We start from the raw sequence: 17,810 nt of genomic DNA on the forward strand, positions 1-17,810 counted from the left end.
GGAGATGAAAGGGTCTTAGTAGGTGGGTTACATCATCTGCCTTTGGGAGATGGAGAGGACCCATGTGACAGATTGATTATCTTATTGGTTCTGACCAGAACATTTCTAAGCAGTTAAGAATATATTTCTGCTAGAAGTTAAATGTGCATTTAGGTTAGGTATTTAGCTCCGGTTTGGCGATTTGTCCTAAGTGACACCATTTGCGGCCTGTGGCTTTTTTTTTTTTTTTTTAAACAAAGATAATGTGATAGAGTTACTCAGGGCAGGAAAGACCTCTCATTTGAGTTAAAATTTTAAACAGCTAATCTGGAACTTAAATGTTGAGAGGACAGGGACATGAATGGGAATGTTCATTCTTCCCTATGGCCCCAGTACTTAGAGCAGCGGTCTCTAAACTTTTTGCTTCTGTGTCTCATAAAAGGTGTTTAAAAATTCATTCTCCAATAAAGGTTAAAAAAATTTTTTTTATGTTTATTTATTTTTGAGAGAGAGACATAGTGTGAGCAGGAGAGGGGCAGAGAGAGAAGGAGACACAGAATCCAAAGCAGGCTTCAGGCACTGAGCTGTCAGCACAGAGCCTGACACGGGGCTCAAACTCACAAACTGTGAGATCATGACCTGAGCCAAAGTTGGATGCTCAACTGACTGAGCCACCCAGGTTCCCCTCCAATAAAGATTTTTAAAAGTTGACATCTGAAAACGCTTGTCACAACTTTATTTTCTTTTTAAGATTTTATTTTTAAGGTAATCTCTGCACCCAACATAGGGTTCGAACTCACAACCCCAAGATCAAGAGTCACATGCCTTACCAACTGAACCATCCAGGTGCTCCTGTCACAACTTTCAATAGCGGTAATGGTGTATTTTCTGGCATGATGTTTCCTGTATAAGTGTTCTCAATGTATTGTCATCAAACCTGTAGAGCTGCATATTTAGCCCGTCCAGAATGTTACCATATTAAGTGGCAAAGCCAGTCCTCTGTCAAATCAAATAATTCAAATCATATCAGGTGAAGTTCTGGGGCGATGGGGGGTTTGTGGGGTCTGGAGCCAATGGCCAAGAAATAATTCTTGAAGACGTCTTTGGTGCATAAAGGATTTTATTAAACCTCAGGGACAGAATCCGCGGGCAGAAAGAACTGCACTGGGGTTGTGGGGGTTGAGCATTTTATGGAGTCAGGGGAGACAAAGTTGAGAGGGGAGATAAAGTCAAGAGGGAGTTTCCAAAGAGATTTTCACATGCCCAAGACTTACTGGAAGCCTAGGCTATTGTCAAGCTATGGTTGTTTTTTTCCCTCTAGCAAGGCATTAACATCGAGACAGTAGGGAATTCCTGGACTGGAGGCTGTTGATGGGATTGCCTTTTTCTGGTAAACTGGTGGAGACTTATCAGTTTAACCATTTGTTTTTTGTCCTTTCTTGTTTTGGGGTAGCCAAAGTGTTCAGGGAGTATCACACATGTCCCACCTGGGAGAGGGGGGGTGTGCTAGCTTGTGTTTTGCCCTCAGCCTGCCTCACAATCATCACATCACAATCATCAATATTTACTTAATGTTTTTAACTTATAAGTTTACCTTTACTTTTATTTTTTAAAAGAATTTTTAAATGTTTATTTATTTTTGAGAGAGAGAGAGAGAGAAAGAGCATGGGGGCAGAGAGAGAGGGAGACAGGATCGGAAGCAGGCTTTGTGCTGTCAGTGCAGAACCCAATGTGGGACTCGAATCCACAGAATGTAGATCATGACCTGAGCTGAAGTTGGATGCTCAACCGACTGAGCCACCCAGCCACCCCTATTTTCTTTTAAACAAAATAAAAGTGAATACGTGTTCTCATGACATCTTGTTTCTAAATTCTAAGAGGGAAAGATGAACTCATGGAGGAATGAGTTGGTGGATTGACAAATGGATGAACAGATCTCCACCTTCAATATAAAGCAGAAAGTAAGGGCTATCTTTTAATGGAGCATCTTTTGCTTGGTGCTTAAGGTTTTGCCTTCAGGAGAAATACATTCTGGAAGTGTGCCCTGTTCAGCTCCTGTTATTTTCCACCAAGAGCAAAGGGAGAGGTGTTATGCCTTTTCTTGTGGACAGGAGAGTATACAAAAAAAAGTTGGGTAACTGAATTTGTAGGTAAATCAGTTTTAGGAAAGATAATATGAAAACTCAAGATCTTTAGATGGATTTCCTTGATGTATACAGGTCCACAGGCCCCTTGGAATGTCTTCCTTGGAATGCACCTCAAGGTGCATATTGCCCATTTTGAAAGACCCTTCTTCTGGAGTGGTGCTTGTCACAGGGCATTGCCCAAAAACTGTTTCCTAATTGAATGAATAGGAAGGTTCAAAGCAGAGAGGTGTCCAATGCAAATGACCTGAGGTAGGAGCTAAATGTATCTGAAAACAGAAAAGAGAGGGATCGGGTGTGAGCCAAGTGGAGAAATTGGCAAAAGTGAAGCATATAGGAATTTCTAAATCAGAGCCAGCATTTTTAATTTTATTCTAAGCACAATGGAAGCCATTAGAGGGTTTGGATAAGTAGTGGAAGAGTATAAGTTTTTGTCTTCCAAAGGGGGTGTTATGGGCTGAATTGCATTCCCCCCAGTTCATGTCAAAATCTTAACCCCTAATGCCTCAGAATGTGACTGTGTTATTGCGGCATCTCTCCGATGGGATAGGGCCCCTGAATGCGGGTGGGGACAGGTGATGCAGGAGGTGAGAGTTCACCAGAGGCAGAACAAAGATGATAGAAGTTTATCGAATATAACACAAGGGAGTAGTGGGCAGGACAGCAGAGGAGAGACGGTCTGCAATGAGGCAGTGGGTCAGTGGGGGGGGGGGGCTGTATTTAAAGGGAGAAGGTGAGAAAGTATGAGAATGTATGGGATTTTACCTTTGTGGTAACTGTACCTGGTTGTAAGTAACCCATTGGTCAGTTAAGGCCTATGGATATTTTGAGTTGGGTCCCCTAAAGGGCCTGTGTGTATTCAGCCTGGTGGTTGCTGTGGGCCTTTTTGCCTTGATCAAGTTTCCATTACTGAAGCCTGTTGTCTAAAAGCAGCCTCTCCAGTTACCTATCCATTGACCATAGCCACTAACTCAGGAAACAAAAGGGGGAACCCTTGGCCAACTACTCCGTCCTGGAGAATCCCATGGGGGCTGGACAAAAAAAAAAAAACACACACACACACACACAAAAAACACAGTTCAGCTCCTGGCTGGGTTTTCCAACACTGTTGCCTAACACAACTCAGAAAAACTCATTGCAAGAGAAGCCTGTAGCTCTGAAGATGAGGGTTTGGAAAAGAGAAAAGAAGAATTTGGGACACCTGGCTGGCTCAGTCGATAAAGCATGCAACTCTTGATCTCAGGGTTGTGAGTTCAAGCCCCACACTGGGTGTAGAGATTACTTTAAAAAAAAAAAAAGGAGAAATTTATTTTGGGTATTAGCAGCAGGGGGAGGTGGAAGGCTCAAGCCTTATCAACCAACCTCTTCACCTATAAGATGGACACCTAAAGTTTGATAGGAAGAGGTTTCAGGGATACGTGCAAGACAGCAGGTAGGGAGCACATGATCATGAGTGAGGGGCAGTATGTGTTCTGTGCCTGATTATGGGCAGGGAAGGGGATGGAATGTGATCCTCTAAGCATTCCATTACTATCAGGGCTTTTATGGCCTGGAATAATCTGGTCATTGGGAATTATGGCTGGAATAATCTGGTCATTGTAAAACATCTTTGTCAATGCCTCAAGAAAGTGCTATAAGGGGATGCCTGCATGGCTCAGTCTGTTGTGTCCGACTCTTGATTTCGGCTCAGATATGATCTCTAGGTCATGAGATCCAGCCCCTCCTTGGGCGTGGGGGCTCCAAGCTGGGTGTGGAGCCTGCTTAAGATTCTCTCTCCCTCTCTTTCTCTCTCTTTCTCTTTCTCTCTCTCTCACCCTCTGCCCCTCCCCTGTTGACACATAGCTTGCACACACTCTCAAAAAAAATTGTAAGAAATAAGCACAATAGGTTTTAGTTAGAGCGTGAGTTAAGAGGTCTTGTCCATTTATGGTTTTAACTGTTGGGGTCTATAATTGAGCAAGAGGAATCACTGACAACTGTGTTTGGAGAGAGGGTCGGTAAAGAGGTAATAAAGTTAAAGTGAGGTCATGAGAGTGGGGCCTAATCCAATCTGATACATGTTCTTATAGAAGGAAATTAGGACACACACACACACACACACACACACACACACACACCATCACCACCAGGTGAAGACAAGAGAGAAGAATGCCATTTACAAACCAAGGAGAAAGGCCTCAGAAAACACTGGCCTTGCCTGCCGACACATCGAAGTCAGTGTTCCAGTCTCTAGAAGTATAAGAAAATAAATTTCTGGTATGTAAGCTCCCCAGTCTGTGCTACTTTCTATGGTTGTCCTAGCAAATGGATACAGGAGACTTTGGAAGTCCAATCCTTTCTTGGGCGCCTGGGTGGCTCAGTCAGTCAGTGAAGTGTCTGACTCTCGATTTTGGCTCAGGTCATGATCTCACAGTTGTGAGATCAAGCCTTCAGTAGGGCTTACACTGAGTGTGGAGCCTGTTTGGGATTTTCCCTCCCTCTCTCCCTGACCCTCCCCCATTTGATCTCTCTCTGTCTCTCTCTCAAAATAAATACATATTTTTAAAAATGTAAAGGAAGTCCAATGCCAGGTCCTATGGGAATTAGTGGCAGTACCTACAGAACCATCTTGGTGGCCAGGATGCAGTAACATCTCTAGGTTACTGCTGGTAAGTTAAGGTGCACAGGTTTTTCTGCCTTGTTTTGTGTAACAAAGGCAATAGCTAAGTGATGTCTCAGAAGCCAAAAAAGAACCCCAGGCCTTAGGTTTCATCTCCAGATTCCCATATTCCAAGTCAGAAATTGCTGGTGACACTTGCAAGTTCTCCATTTGTTTGGAATCGGTCCTCAGCCCTCGTTCCTGGGGCTTGCGGGTTCAGTTCTTTCCACACTTCTCAGATTATTAGTGTGGCTCAGAGAAAACAAAAGGCCTAGCCAAAAGAAGTGGGATTCTTTAAATCCAGAGAGGTGAGCCTGCCACCTTCGGGCACACTTGCCCATTTTCTAAGAACTATAGTCTCAGGAGTTGCAAATATCTAGTAAAATGGCAATGTCTTACTAAATCAACCTACAATTATAATGACCATGATGGAGACCGGCCCAATTAGATAAGATCATTTGTGTACTTGAAAGCAAGTGTTCCCAAGTTAAACACAATGGGAACTAATTGCATGCAGAAGCCTCCAGAAGGTTTCAAAAATCCAAAATAGCTTCATTGAGAGGTTCCTTGCAAAAGGATAATGACAAATTAAGGAGAGGGAAGGTACCAAGAAGTGGAGCCTATGAGACTGACATATAAGACTGATATAATTCCTCCCTGCTCCCTTCTATCCTTTACTGGAGTGCTCATTCTAGTAATCCTCTGAATTGCCTTTCTACTTGAAGACACTTATTAAAACCATTACCTTTTAAAATAAGGCCACCTGAGGCTACAGGCAATCCTTTTCAGGTATCTTTCTTTCACTCCTTGGTCACAGGCCAAAAGAATTTCTTAAATCCAGGGAAGATCCTCACAAGTTTTTGTAAATAGATTACCTTCTGAACCCGGTAGAGAGAGAGGAAAAGAAAATTTCACGTCATCTTATCCTTTTCAAATCCAACCTAATTGGTTATTGATCCTTTCTCCTCACTGATAGCAATTGCCTTCTTGTTTGTCTCACTTTACATCCTAAGGACTTGACTTGTCTTTCTGTCTGCCTGGGACATGCAGGTTGTTGGTCCTTTCTCTGGCTCTATTTGGGAGTGACTCCAGATCTTGGGACAAGAGTATCTTTTGCACCCTCTTTGAGGACAACTCTTGGGGCCCTGAAGTTATTTAATACTACAAGAAATATTTACGGTTTTTCCTGGCTGAATCCTGACAGGAATTTCTTTAGGCTTTCAACCCTAAGCTAAATGTACCCAGAGGGAAATGAAAGTATGGTACCAGAGGTGAGAGTGTGTGTGTGTTTGTGTGTGTGTGTTTGTGTGTGTGTGTGTGTGTGAGTCCTTGATGTCATTTAGGTGGCAACCCAATTCTTTGCAGAATCACGAACAGCTGTCCTTACTTTACACATCTAGTCTTTGTAGGACCAGAGGTGTGTTTCCAAAGACAACTGAAAGTTCACCAATCTTTTTTACTAATCCCCAAATTTCCCCTATTTATTTCAAAAGGATTGTAAGTATTATAAAAACTCTGGCTTTAAGGGGAAAATGTCTTAGGAAGAGTTTGCTTACCACCACCATCCCGCCTAGTGCCTTTGAGATTATAAATGTTGTACCCAGGGGCACCTGGGGGGATCAGTTGGTTGAGCATCCGACTTTGGCTCAGGTCATGATCTTGAGGTTTGTGAGCTCGAGCCCCACATCGGGCTTGCTGTTGTCAGCCTGACAGTGCAGAGCCGGCTTCAGATCCTCTGTCCCCCTCTCACTGCCCCCAACCCCTGCTTGCGCTCTCCACAAAATAAATAAATAAATGTTGTACCCAGAGTCTTCCAGAACTCTTATCTAAACCATCTCTTTGATATGCAAACTTCAAGGGGGGCGGTAATTTTTTTTTTTAATTTTAATGTTTTTTTAAAAACGTTTTTTAATTTAGTTTTGAGTGAGAGAGAAAGAGAGGGTGTCAGCAGGGGAGGGGCAGAGAGGGAAACACAGAATCTGAAGTAGGCTCCAGGCTCTGAGCTGTCAGCACAGAGCCTGATGCAGGGCTCAAACCCACAAACCTGTGAGATCATGACCTGAGCTGAAGTTGGATGCTTAACTGACTGAGCCACCAGGCACCCCTGGAGGTGGGTAATTCTTATCAAAAGAAAAAAGGGTGCAGCAGGGAGGTGGGGTTATTTGGAACTTGACTTGTCAAGGACAAGTACAAACCTTTAAGTGTCTTTTCCACAAATATTTTATAAAGTTTGACCCATCTGGACAGTCAACTTAATCTATTCCATCTGCCAGAAAACAAGCTTAAATCTAACTTATAACTCTTTTGTATTATTGTATCTATTTTATGGCAGTCATTTAGCCATCCTGATGTCCCTGTATCATAGTGACAGTCTGCTCCTGAATCAGAGAGCTTGTGGTGTGTAAACAGGGGCTGTAAATTAAACAGTTGGGGGTAATGGAGAGCCCAAGATGGTTCTTCCCAGCTACCTGACAAACCCCATTTTTTAGTTTTTGCATTCCTTCACCCACCACAGTATATTTAAGATGACTCAAATTATGAATAGACATTGGTGGGGAGACTTCTATTCTTCATTGCAAGAGCCTGCAATGTCTGATCAGTCAGACCCATAATCCTGGAAAAGCTATTTTTATTTCCAGTAGCCTCTGACCTCCTCCCTCTGGACTCCTTGAACATCTGCAGCTGGCCTTCATTCAGCTGCTACTTAGTATGGGCTATCAATATGCTCTTGTTGTATGTGTGTCTTCTGGATGGGTTGGGGTATTCATAATGGCAAAGATAATGTTAGGGAATATATTCCTCACTTAGGGTATATCCTCCATAATCTCCAGTGATTGAGGCATCCACTTCACTGAACAAATCATATGCGCTCTTTTTTTTTTTTAATGTTTATTTGATTTTTAGAGAAAGAGAGCAAGGGAGCACTCATAAGAGGTAGGGGCAGAGAGAGGGAGACCGAGGATCTGAAGCAGCTCCACCTGGACAGTAGAGAGTCCGGTGTGGGGCTCGAACCCACCAACTACAAGATTGTGACCTGAGCCGAAGTCGTACTTTTAACAGACTGAGCCACCCAGGTGCCCCAACTAATCATATGACCTTTAATGAAAGTCTCACAAACTTTTGGAATTAACACTGTTTTATCATCCTCAGTCATTAGACATGGTTGAGAGAACTAATTGGTGTTACCAAGCTATTGGAGCTGCTAACTCAGAAAATGAATGTGGAAACCCCTGGCACTGTTACACCTGGTCCATCCTGGGGAGTCCCAAAGTGGCTGGACAAATCATAAGCACAGCTCTGGGCTGGGTTTGTCAACACTGTTGCCAAACAAAACTCAGATAAACTAACTCATTGCAAGAGAAGCCAGTAACTCAAAAGACTGGAGTTTGGAAAAGAGAAAGGGAGAAATTTATTTTGGGTGCCGGCAGCTGGGGGAGGTAGCAAGTTCAAGCATTAACAACCAACCTCTCTCTTGACAAGACGGACACCTAAAGTTTTATAGGAAGAGGTTCAGGGGATACATGCAAGAGAGAAAGTAGGGAGCACATGATCATGGGTAGAGCTCAGTATGTATTCAGCCTGTGATCATGGGCAGGGATGTGGTCTTCTAGGCATTCCATTGTTATCAGGGCTTTTCTGGTCTGGTGATTGGAATGTTCCAGTCATTGCAAAGCCTCAAGACTGCTCTGAGCCAGCAGGACCCTGCCAGTGATCAACTTGACCTTCACTGCCCACCTGCACACACCACCAACCTTTGTTCTACATTTTCTTTATATAAGCCTGGAAGTATTTTCAGCACTTTGGAGACAGTCTTTGAGACATTAGCCCTCTGTCTTCCCAGTGTTGGTCTCCCTGAAATAAATTCCTTTCTTGTTTTTACTGTGTCTCATCTCTCTCCCTTCAGATTTTGTTAGCAGAGAGCAGCCGGACCTGGTCTGTTTGGGACCCCTGTAGCCAGGTGCTCTGGCAGCCCTGCACCCCTGCTACAAGTCACAGTCTTAAGCTTGGTGACTGCATATTCTGGAAACATATCAGAGGAAGATGGCTCTCAGGCCATGAGAAGGTACCTTACCAAGTGCTCCTGACTACTGACCTTGCTGGAGACCTCCACATCAACCTGACGAAAAAGGAAGTAGCTGACATTGAGGATGAGAAAGGAAGTAGCTGACATCGAGGTAGGCTATTTCCATCCAAGACTCTGGATCAAGATTTCATACTTTAAGTGAACATGAAACCTTTCTTCTTTCCCTTCCCTTCCCTTCCCTTCCTTTCCCTCCCCTCCCCTCCCCTCCCCTCCCCTCCCCCTCCCCCTCCCCCTCCCCTCCCCTCCCCTCCCCTCCCCTCCCCTCCCCTCTCCTCCCCTCCCCTCTCCTCTCCTCTCCTCTCCTCTCCTCTGACATTCTCTTAGGAAAATAACACCCTCATCTGTATTTTCCACACCATCGCTAAGGGGGGCAGGTAACCTGGAATTTGGAATGACCTTTTATTTCTGGATAGAAGAAAATCTAGCTGCCCCTAATTTTTCACAAGCAAAATAAGAGATCTCATCAGTCGACTCTCCTGAATTTACAATGTTGAGTTAGAAAGGACCCAGCAGGAGGCTTTCAGGATTCAGGATTCACTCCTTTTGGCAGGTCCCCATTTCCCTGGTTAGGCATAAATGAAAATGAGGCTTTCATCAGGAACTTCTTAATTCTTAAAATCATTGCAGAATCTGCTACTAAAGCTATAGCTGCCCAACAAAGATTCTTAGGCTCTCTGGCCAGTGGTTTTTTGTTTTTGTTTTTGTTTTTTTTTTTGACAGGAGAATAGCTCTTGATTATCTTTTAGCTGAGAAAGGAGGTGTCTGTGCTGTGGCTAACACCACCTGCTGTATCTGGGTTAACACTTCTGGGGGAGCTGAAACTCAGTTGCTTGAGATCACTGAGCAAGCCACTTGGTTTAAAAGGCTGACTCCTGCAATGAGGTCTTTCTGTGATTGGTTTGGGTCTTGGGGACTATGACTCCAAATATTAGGAACTATCCTTATAATCTTCCTGGTGCATTATATTCTCTCAAAAGTTTTAAATGCATGTTTGTAGCCACTAACTATCAAACAGATGATCTCCCTGAGACTGGGACACTGGAAAAGCAATGAGAATGACTGGTTTAGGATTATAAGCCTGGAGTTGTGATCTAAGAGTATCACAGGGTTAAGCAAAAAATATCATGACCTATGGATACCACACAAAGGAAACAAGAGAAACTTATGTAAGAGCTTCAGAGTAGCAGCTGACAGTGGCCCAAATACCTTCAATTTTGATCACGGCTCTCAGGCTGAGAGTCTGATCAAAAGGGGGGAATTGTTAAAAAGAAAACCACAAACCCTAAATGGCATCACTTAAGCCAAGTCACCAAGTCTAGACTTAATACCTAACCTAAATGCAGTTTCAGACTCCTCCAGAAATGTAGTCTTAACAGGTCTGTCAGGAATTTTCTGGCCAGCATCAGTGAGGTAATCAGCCACATGAACCTCCCTATCCTCCAAAGGAAAAGGAGATAATTTGCACCTAAGGCTCCATGCCTTCCCCAAAGGTAAGGTGATCTTGCCTGAAACACTCCTTTTCTTTTTCTTCATCTTTTTTTGTAAGTTTATTTATTTATTTTGAGAGAGAGAGAGAGAGACAGGGAGCAGGGGAGAGGCAGAGAGAGAGAGAGAGAGAGAGAGAGAGAGAGAGAGAGAGAGAGAGAAGAGAGAGAGAGAAAGAATCCCAAGCAGGCTCCACGCTGCCAGCACAGAGCTGGACGTGGGGCTCAAACTCATGAACTGAGAGATCATGACCCAAGCTGACACCAAGAGTCAGATACTTAACAGACTGAGCCACCCAGGTGCCCGGAAACAATCCTTTTCTTTTGGTAATAACTTCTTGCCCTGCCCTTCTTCCCATAAAAACCTTTCAATTTATAGAACTCCACAGAGCTCTCTGGTACTTGTTGGATGGGATGCCATGGATTCATGAATCACTTAATAAAGCCAATTAGACCCTCAAATTCATGCAGTTGAATTTTGTTTAACAAGTTCAATTATTTAAAGTGGAAACCACTAGTTTAACTATTAATCGTGGATTCCAGGAGATGAGGGTAACTTTTATCTTATGTCCTTCTGTAGCACTTGAGTTTTTGTTTTTTTTTTTTGTTTTTTTACCATGTACGCTGCTTATTTACATAATAATAGTAAACAATTTTTAATGTTCATTTAGTTTTGAAAGAGAGAGAGAGGCGAAGAGAGAGGGAGACAGAGAATCCCAAGCAGGCTCCACACTGTCAGCACAGAGTCCAAGGAGGGGCTCGATCTCGGGAATTGTGAGATCATGACCTGAGCTGAAATCAAGAGTTGGACACTCAACTGAGCCACTGAAGTAACCTTATTTTTTTTTGTAATTTTTTAAACATTTATTTATTATTGAAAGACAGAGAGAGTCAGAGTGTGAGCAGGGGAGGGGCAGAGGGAGAGGGAGACACAGAATCTGAAGCAGGCTCCAGGCTCTAAGCTGTCAGCACAGAGCCCGACGTGGGGCTCGAACTCACAAACCGCGAGATCATGACCTGAGCCGAAGTTGGATGCTTAACTGACTGAGCCACCCAGGCGTCCCTGAAGTACCCTTATTTTTTATCTTTAAAAAATTTCTTTAAGAGCACAGGTGAGCAGGGGAGCGGGGCAGAGGGAGGGAGGGAGAGAGAGAGAGAGAGAGAGAGAAGAATTAAGAAAGCTCTATGCTCAGGGAAGAGCCTAATGCTGGGCTCGATCCTCTGATTCTGGGATCACGAACTGAGCTGAAATCAAGAGTGGGGTGCTCAACCGACTGAGCCACCCAGGCAGCCCTAGAAAACAAATTCCAAACTTAAAAAAAAAAAAAAGGCACCAAGCTCCCATACTGAGGCTCTAGGTGAGGGCAAGCCCTCTTTGTTACCCTAGTGGTAATGAAAACTCTCCCTGCAGAATGACTTCTACAGAGAGGGAATGGGACTGAGACAAGGCCCTGACCTAGGAGGAGGTAAGTCTTCCCCATCCCATCAGAAAGCATCTTTGTCCCCTCCCTGCTATTGGAGACATAGTCCCTGCTTCTCCTTCCCGCTGATCTGTCATTTGTCTGGGCCCAGTGTCACACCAGCCTTTGCACTCAGGTAGGAGGAAGCCAGAGAAAGTTTGGGAGGCTTGGACAGTGGCAGTTTTCCCATAACCTCCCCCCAGCTTGTTAAGGCACCCTTGGGACCCTGAGGGTTAAAGGGCAGTGGTGGGCACAGCTCAGACCCAGACAGCCCCCTTCCCCTGCCATGTTGCTTCCTTCCTTCACCCCCTTACTTGTTCAACAGTCACTGTTAACTAGGATGCAACGGGAAGTTTCTCAAACAAGAGGGCTGAGAACGATCAGCAGAAGGGAGGGAAGGAAGGTACAAAGCAGGGAAGAAATGTGTTTTGTTTTGCAGAACCAACAGTTCCAGCCAAGGAGACACCCAACTATTGTTTCACCTGATAGCCCCTTGCTAGGTCCCTCTCACCTGATAGGCCCTACAGGAACCAGTTTGAGCTGGATTGGAGCCAAGGACATGCACAAAAACCCCCCTGAGTGGACCTCAAGTTACATTTAGCTCATTATAATAGTAAGATTTCTTTCTGTGGGCAGCTTTCTGCCTTTTTGAACACACAACGTGTGTTCTAGCATGTTGACTTGCTAGGCGTGTGCCATTGAACTAAAGTGCTTATGCAAGCTCCCTGCTCCTACCCACCCCCACAATACATGGAATAAAAGCTTCCTGTACTAAGCCCATGGGGGAGACAGTCAGTGCTTTGAGAGCTACCTCCCTGTCTCCTTGCTTGTAACAAGTGATCAAAGTTGTTTGCTTGGGTTGTGTTCAATTTGATGCACCCCAAGCAGCAAACCCCTTGAGTTTGGTGACATCACCAGCACCCATAGCTCAGAACTGGGCATCCAGGGACACAGATGAATTAGACATAATCTGTGCTCACAAGCAGCTGACCATCATTGGGAGAGAACTCACATTAAAAAATATTAAGAAAAGGAAGACGTGTGTCGGCTGTTGATGGAGGTGGCAGTGAGGCCTGGGTGGTAGGTGATGAGGAAGTTTTCTAAAGGTGATGTTTGGGCTAGGTATGGGATGAGGAGGGACATTCCAGGTGGAAAGAAGCCAAGTTGAAGGATAGGGCTCTGGGGTCAACATTCCCTTTAGACTTCTGGGTCTGCACTCGGAGGGTAAGAGGAATGGGTTCTGGGGGATGGGGATGGCAAGGTTACTGTCACTATTTCTAGAGCCCTGTGACAGAATCAGAATGCAGTGATCTGTGTTGTCTTCCTCCCAATGGGAGATGGCTCAGATGTGGGGGCTGGCACCAACACTGAGGTCGGGCCTTGACCTAGGAGGAGGGGATATTGCTGCTGTAGCTGCTTTCTGCTGCCTCTTGCATTTTCAACTAGATCAGTAAATCTTGAGTATGGATGAGGGAAGGGAGGGGTTTATTAGAATTTCCAGATGAAGCAAATGTATTAGAAAAAAGCAGATTCCAGGGGCACCTGGGTGGCTCCGTCAGTTAAGCATCCGACTTCAGCTGAAGCCATGATCTCACAGTTTGTGAGTTTGAGCCCCACGTAGGGCTCTGTGCTGACAGCTCAGATCCTGGAGCCTGCTTTAGATTCTGTGTCTCTCTGTCTCTCTGTCTCTCTGCCCCTTCCCAGCTCATGCTCTGTCTCTCTGTCTCAAAAATAAATAAAACATTAAATAAAATAAAAAGCAGATTGAAAATAGTGATTTTATATTGCGGGAGGTACCATTGTTTTAGTAATAAAAATTAGAGTAGATATAAGCTTTTCAAAAGGGCAGAGGATTACACAGAAGATACAATGGTAATTAGCAAAGGGCATTAGGACATAGGGGAACATCGGGATGAGGTAGATGTGGAAGGAATAAGAAATGCTGCTCCAGCAGCACCCAGGTGGACCTCGTGTATCAGCCTGACCAGGCAGCTCTTACTGAGGCCACCAGATGGAAGCAGGGATAGAGACAATTCAAAATGGTCCCTGAACATCACTGTCCCTTTCTCTTAGCTACCAAGAGCTCAGTTTATTGCTGGCAAGCCGTAGCTCCTGGGCCTGCTTTCTTTACCTGTAAAATGGGAGACTGTGCAAGGTGACCCTTTAGAACTATTCTAGATATATTAACTCAGTCTTTCCCAATTGCGTTTCCGTCATCAGTATTTTTGACATTTCTTTGTTCCACTGTATTAATGATGTTATCTTTTTCTTTAAATTGATTTACTTTAACTTACTTATCCTCATCTGAAGCAGTAATAGCTTTGAATTCATGGGTTTGATGTGCATGTTGACGTGAAAGTATAAAAAAAAAATTCAGCTAGATACCACCTAACATTTTATCTGATGCCTCCCTTTGGGAAACACTGCATCAAGTCACTGTTATCAAGGCAGCCTGCTGAGAGGACTGGAAACCAATGGAAAGTGTCTGCCCAGGTTTGTGTGTCACTTTCTAGGACTAGAAACAGAACTTTGGTCTTAGTGTAAGTCATTCAACTGTTTGAGGGTCTGCCATCGGTCAGGGACTGCTCTGGCCCTGGGGATTAAAATAGTGAACAAGACATGCATGATGCCTGCCCTGAGAGCTCCAATATTCTCATGAACAGATTGCCAAAAACAAAAAATCAAACAGATAAATGCAAGTGGTAAAAAGTACTGTAATGTCAAGCTTATGCTCCCTTGTCACTTCTGATTGGCTTCATGTATATTTTGCTTGTAAACTTGACTTACCATTATGTCCTACGTAAATTTATTTAGTCCCAAGTGCTCTGAGAGAAGTCTTACTAATGGTGTAGGACAAGCTTTTAAATTTAGTTATCCCCAGAAACATCTAGAACATAGGAACTAGAGTATATTCCTGTGCTAGAACATAACAGCTTCCCTACCATTCACTAACAAATTCATCTATCTGTTCAGTACTTGAAGTGTATTATCTCCACAAATCTTCATGTCCCTTAGTGAAGATAGCAAACGCACTGAGAAGAAATGTCTGAGAGGCAATTTGCAGTTTCGCGTAGAGCTCTGATGGTGCATTTAAAAAGTGGAGTCAGGGGCTCCTGGGTGGCTGAGTCGGTTGAGTGTCCAACTTCGGCTCAGGTCATGATCTCGTGGTTCTTGAGTTCGAGCCCCACATCGGGCTTGCTGCTGCCAGCTTGTCAGGGCACAGCCTGCTTTGGATCCTCTGTCCCCCTCTCTCTGCCCCTCGCCTGCTTGCACTTTCCTAAAAATAAATATTTTACTTTATATTTTTTTATGTTTATTTTTGACAGAGAGAGAGAGAGAGAGAGAGAGAGAGAGAAAGTGTGCACACATGGATGAGCAGGGGAGGGGCAGAGAGAGAGGGAGACACAGAATCCAAAGCAGGCTCCAGGCTCTAAGCTGTCAGCACAGAGCCTGACATGGGGCTTGAACTCATGGACCATGAGATCATGACCTGAGCTGAAGTTGGACACTTAACCATCTGAGCCACCCAGGCACCCCTCTCCCAAAAATATTATCCAAAAATAAAAGTTATACAAAAATAAAAACTTTACAGATATTTTCATACACGTGTGGAAAGATGGATGGATGAAGATCAGTTAGACATCGTAAAAGCAAGAGATTGGCTATAACATAAATGACCATTGGTTAATTTATGGTACACCATTTAGTGGAATACTACATCATTGTTAAAAAGAATGAAGCTGCTTACGGATACCTTATTGAGAAAAAGCAAGACACAGGACAGTACATTTAGTATGCATTTTGAGGTGGAAAAAAGAATATACATATAAGTTTATACATCCATTCACTGCATATTTACAATACACTGCCTATCCCTGGTAGGACCATGGAAGAAACTGGCAAGCTGGACTGTCTTTAGGGAGGGAACTGGCAGGTGGGGGCAGACGTGTGGAGAGTTCTGGTTACTGTAGTGAGGTGTCTTGAGAGCACACACTGGGTTTAATCGTAGGTCTACCACTTATCAGCTGTGTGATGTCTGAGCCAGTTTCCTCCATGGTAAAATGGGAATGATCATAACAGTACCTACCTCATGGGGTTGCTATGGGGATAAATGAGTTAAAAATAGGTGAATGTTTATTAGAAGAGTGCCTAGGCCTACAGTGAGTGGAAGGATGTGCTACTGATGCTCTTCTGTACCGTTTGGATTTCGTGTAGTGTGTAATAATTAGCTAGTAATGCAACGCAACTAATTGTTACAGGCAAGAAATGATTTTGGGGTAAATAACCTGACTTTTCCCTCAAAGAACGTAAATACTGTGTGTGTGTGTGTGTGTGTGTGTGTGTGTGTGTGTGTGTGTGTGTGTTAGCAATCCCAATCACTTCTGCTTCTTCATGCTGAAGGGTGGAGTGTGTGTATTTGGCAGGGAGTGCACTGGGCTGGATCAAAGAGGTGTCTGCAACCTAGCACTGCAAAGAACAGCCTTCAGTACTCCTGTCCCACCCAGAATCTTCTTTTGCCCTGGTCAGGAGTGACAAAGAAGGGAGTGAACACACCTCTGGGGCAGACATCTGATCTCATTCATTCATTCCACGAATATTTATCAAAGACCCACTCTGTGTCACACCCAACAACAAAATGCGCGGCAAACAGGGTCCCTGCTTTAAGATCTTACGTTTTAGAGGGAAGAGACAGATGAGGAGATGTGACAAGATTACTGCAGAGTGCTCTGAACAAACTAATTGGGTCATTGTGTCAGAAAGTGACGTGTGTGTGTGTGGGGGTAAGTTGCATAGGGTGGCCCAGGATCGGGGGGGAGGTCTTTCTGAGGGGTGAGGCTTGAACTGGGAGCAGGATAGTGATAAAGAGAGAGCCATATGAAGACAGGATGATGACGTGGAAGAACTGTGGACTGGGCAGAAGGAACTAGAACTGTAAATACAGAATACAGAAAAGAAGTGTGAGAATACAGAGAAGAGTGGTCAAAGAATGGTAAGAGAATGGTTAAGGTGGCTGGAGTCTGATTAGCAGGTGGACAGTTAACTGGACATACCTTATTAGCCTTCGTGGATGCAGGAAGCACAAACATAGCCACTGTGTACCTTGAAAAAGGTTTACAGTCAAAGGCAACCATTGGTTTTACGAAATGGTTGGAGCCAGTCTTTTCTCAGGCTAGTGTCCTAATCGTGCCACCTTTCTCCACACCCCCTTGCAGAGAAACCACAGGATTTCCTGGCTTCACTCTTCAAAACCGAATGTTCAAATTCCCTTCAAGTGGGGCCACGTGTGACCACAGTGCCATGAAACAGAAACCAGAGCTGAAACACAAAAGACGTTTCGGAGCCGGCTGACAGCGTTTGCATCCCTGCTCTGGTCATTTGTTATCTGAGAGACCCAAAGCAGATCTTTCCACATTTCTGAAATCATGTTTCCTGAAGGTTTTGGAGAACATACATGCATAATTCTGAGGGAAATGTCTTAATCTATTCTTCAGTTCCTTGCCAGGCAAACGATGGGATGTATTGGTGGGGTTCCGGTGAACGGTTTAGAGAATTCAGTGCCATGGCTGACAGAAGGCCTCCTGCGAATGCTCCATCAGCTGGACCAGCAACACTGAGACATACTGCTCGGGTAGGAGGATTTGCTCCACACAGTCTTCCCCACACACAAGGAGGGCGCCAGGAGCTCGGCTTTAGGGAAGATGATGCCACGGGTGTGTGCAGGGCTGACTGAGCTTTGAAGGTGTGACTGAGTGAAAAAAATCCCACTGCAGGACCTTTGTGTTTTTCTTAGCACTCTTGACTTGGTTCACCAGACAGACTACAACTACCATGAGGACAGAGGATTCAAACCCCATCGCTTCTTGGCCTTTTGGCTGCGATCAAGCGAGGATTCAAACACCAGGTCTACCCCGTTTCCCCACTTTTTCTATCTGCTTCTCTCTGCAGGGGTGGTCCCAGAAATGTGAACCATGGCTACAGAAAGCTTTGGCAAGAGAAAATCTAGTTTCTGACCTTCAAGTG

The sequence above is a fragment of the Felis catus genome, chromosome A1 (assembly GCF_018350175.1).
Source record: "Felis catus isolate Fca126 chromosome A1, F.catus_Fca126_mat1.0, whole genome shotgun sequence".
Lineage (NCBI taxonomy): Eukaryota > Metazoa > Chordata > Mammalia > Carnivora > Felidae > Felis > Felis catus.